At 41.7% G+C, this 4,035-nt stretch overlaps 1 non-coding gene across 1 annotated transcript; it reads left to right on the top strand.

The window, feature by feature from the left end:
- Positions 1 to 399: 399 nt before the first annotated feature.
- Positions 400 to 472, top strand: TRNAG-CCC (transfer RNA glycine (anticodon CCC)). The gene has a single exon. It is a non-coding gene; the product is annotated as a tRNA-Gly (tRNA).
- Positions 473 to 4,035: the final 3,563 nt, after the last annotated feature.

Genomic DNA, 4,035 nt, shown 5'->3' on the forward strand with positions numbered 1-4,035 from the left:
AGTAATCAGTAAGAAAATACAAAGAGATATAACTGAAAAGCCAATTTAAGAGCTTCCCTGATGGTCTAGTGGTTGAGAATCTGTCTGCTGATGCAGGTGTCATAAGTCTGATCCCTGGTCTGGGAAATTCCCACATGTTGCAGAGGAACTAAGCCGCATGTGCCACAATGACTGAACCAGTGCTCTAGAGTCCATGAGCCACAATGATTGAGCGTCCAAGCTGCAACTACTGAAGCCTATGAGCCTACAGCCTGTGTTCTGTAACAAGAGAACCCACTGCAATAAGAAGTCCATGCACTGCAAGGAAGAGTAACCCTTCCCACCACCCCATCCACTAGCCACAAAGTCTGTGTGCAGCAATGAGGACCCAGGAGAACCAAAAAAAGAAAAGCCGGGACTTCCCTGGTAGTCCAGTGGTTAAGACTCTGCACTCCCAATGCAGTGGGCCCAAGTTCGATTCCTGGTCAGGGAACTAGATCCCACATGCCTCAACTAAGAGTTTGCCTGCCACAACTAAGACCTGGTTCAGCCAATTAAAGAAATACATAAATAAATACTCTTAAAAAAAGTCAGTTTTTTGTTCAGTTGCTAAGTCATGTCCATCTCTGCTACCCCATGGATTGCAGCATACCAGGCTCCCTTGTCCTTCACTATCTCCTGGAGTTTGCTCAAACTCATTCCCATTGAGTTAGTGATGCTATCCAACCATCTCATCTTCTGCCACCCCCTATTCCTCCTGCCTTCAATCTTCCCCAGCATCAGAGTCTTTTCCAATGAGTCGGCTCTTCACATCAGGTGGCCAAATTATTGGAGCTCCAGCTTCAGCACCAGTCCTTACAAAGAATATTCAGGATTGATTTCCTTTAGGATTGAGTGGTTTGATCTCCTTGCAGTCCAGGGGAGTCTCAAGAGTTCTTGGCCATCACATTTCAAAAGCATCAATTCTTCAGCCTTCTTTATGGTCCAACTTTCACATCTGTACATGACTACTGGAAAAACCATAGTTTTGATTATACAGACCTTTGTCGGCAAAGTGATGTCTCTGCTTTTGAATATGTTGTCTAGGTTTGTCATAGCTTTCCTTCCAAGGAACAAGTGTCTTTTAATTTCAAGGCTGTAGTCAACATCTGCAGTGATTTCAAAGCCAAGGGGAGGAAAAAAGCCAAGAGATAAATTAAAATAGAGTTCTAAAAAAAATTTTTTTTTGCAAATAACTAAAAAGAAGGCAGGAAAGTAGAAACAGAAGGACAAAAAACAGAACAAAACAAAACAAGCCCAGCAAAAAACCCAGCAGGGACAAATAAAAAATCAGTAGTAAAATGGTGGACCTAAATCCTACTGTTCAACTATTACATCAAATATTAGTGAACTAACATGCTATAAACATACCTCCCCCCCCACCCCACCCCCCACCCCCACTTAAGAGTTAAAGGTGTAAGTTCATTTTTGGAGTTGTTTGATTCATAGTTTTGGAAAAAACTTCTTTGAATGGCTCCTTTAGTACACAGATATAGAGTAAGGGAGGATCTACCCATTGTGCCATTATTAACGCTCTGATCCCAGCCTAATAATAACTAGACTTCAGTCACAGGCTTACTTCCTGGGTAAACTTATGTGGTCAGCAACCAGCAAGAGCTAGGCCAAGACCACATGGGCAGCCAGGATCTTGGTCTCAGGTCTCCCTGGACAGAGTACTAACCAAGAGGAAAGTGACATTGCCTTCCATTTTTGAAAAAGTGCCAATTTGTTTTCTATAAATCCATCTCTATAAGTACTTTATATGGTATACCCATCATGCCATGATTATAGGCAAGAGAGAATCAAAGAGACACACTAAACAGTGAACAGGAAAACAGAATTGTTGAAACAGAGAGGGGTAGATTTTTGAAATGGGGTAGTTCAAATTAACCTGGGGTCAGGTAGTCAGGCTTAATCTTATAAATTGGGTGGTCACAACCAAAGAGTCTGTTGAAAACCAGGGAGTGTGTCAGACATAACCGACACATACTATGTGCCATGGTACTGTCTTGGGTCTTTTTTTATACACATTACCTCCCTTACTATTGGAGAAGGAGGTGGCAACTCACTCCAGTATTCTTGCCTAGAAAATTCCATGGATAGAGTAGCCTGGTGGGTACAGTCCATGGGATCGCAGAGAGTCGGACACCATTGAGCAACTGAGCACCTTACTATAATCCTATAATAAACTTATTATTACACCAATCTAATAGATGAGGAAAATAATGTTCAGGAAGAGGAAGCGATTTGCTTTTCTTCATGGAAACATAGCTGCTAAGAGACTGAGCTGGGTGTTCTGACTTCAACTCCTTCACTCTTTATGAAATAACATACCTGTCTCAAGTGTCAGGAGACTTAAGTTTAGGGCAGCTCGTCAGAGTCAAGGGATTAGGGAAACTGGACTTGAGGTAACTCCAGTTCATCTAGAGGGCTTCCCAGTCTTCCTTTGGGGCAAGAGTTGGTTCTGGGGTTCGGCATGCCTGGCCTATGAAGAATAGTAGGTGAGTCCTGATAAGAGGAAGCAAGTAGATTCATCTGCTTGGAGATACTGGCTGTGCCTTGAGGTGGAATCGTGGTGGCCCAGAACTGCTGTGTACAGAAACAGACCCCAGAGCTTGGATGGACCTTTAGGGAGTGTTTTGTCCACTGACTTGAACAAACTATCCAAGCCAAAGAACACAAGCCACTGTTGAAACAGAAGGACAAGTACATTCCTTGAGATTATACCTAAAGGGAAGACAAGAAGAAAGGAAAGTGGGGATGTTCCCAGGCCTTTGATCTTGTCTACCTGCCACAGGCCTCTCCTCCCCCTCCAAGAGACTTCCTGAGGCAGGAAGTGGTGACATCACCCTGGTTTGTCAGCAGTCTCCTGCTCTGAGTCATCAGGATTGCTGGCATAGTTCTCCAGGAGATCTCCAAGCAGATAACTCGTTCCCCTTGCAGGGCCTTGGCAATGTGCTGAGCAACAGATCGTTCTGTGAGCTGCCAGGCTTTCATTCCGAGTGGGGCTTCCTCCTCGGAAGGTCACTCAGGGTCATTACAAACAGCACCTCCAAACTTTTCCTTCATATCATCCCATCCTAGCTAACTGGACGTGGAGGATGTTGGTCATCAAAATAGACAGTGGAAAGAATTACAGTGAACTTTAGCCATTTCCCCATGTGGAACATGAACACGCGTTCCAATAATTTATTATTTTAAACAATGTGTAGGGAAATATCTTTCTACATAAATGGGTGCCCCGGATGATTGTTTCTGTAGGATAGATCTCTAGATGTGGAATGGAGGGATCATTTAATTTAAATAGGGCAAATAAAAACAACACAAATGTGAGCATTTGTGTTGTTTTAATTTATCCCATTTAAAGCCTTTTGTCAAGGAGATTTGCAAATAAATATAAAAGTAGAGAGAAAAGTATAATGAACACCCACTCCTATTTATCTAGGTTTCACAATTATCAATTCATAAACCCTCAATTTACCTTTTCCCTTGCCTTCTCTCCCCTTGATTATTATCATTATTTTTTGGCCATACTCCAGGCTCGTGGGATATTAGTTCCCTGCCCAGGAATGGAACCCACGCCCTTGGCGGTGAAAGTGCAGGGTCCTAAACACTGGACTGCCAGGGAATTCTCGCCTCTTGATTATTTTAAAGCAAATTTCAGACATTGTATCATTTCATTTGTAACTATTTCAGTATGCCTCACTTCAAGTTGATTGTTTTTTGTGTTTTTTCTTAATATGTATATTATATAGAAGTATAGTTGATTTACAGTGTTTCAGGTGTACAGCAGGATGATTCAGTTATACATATATTATTTTTGAGATTATTTTCCGTTATAGCTTATTACAAGATGTGGGCTATAGATCCCTGTGCTATGCAGTAAACCTTTGTTGCTTGTTGCCTAATTTTTTTTTTAAGTTAGAAATCTAGCATTCTATTCATACTAAGTCAAAAAAGTGGAATCAAAAGCTGATTATTATTAAAAAAAAAAATAACCACAACATGATCTTAGCA

This window comes from Giraffa tippelskirchi, chromosome 12, assembly GCF_054371585.1.
Source record: "Giraffa tippelskirchi isolate mGirTip1 chromosome 12, T2T-mGirTip1v1.2.pri, whole genome shotgun sequence".
Taxonomy (NCBI): Eukaryota; Metazoa; Chordata; class Mammalia; order Artiodactyla; family Giraffidae; genus Giraffa; species Giraffa tippelskirchi.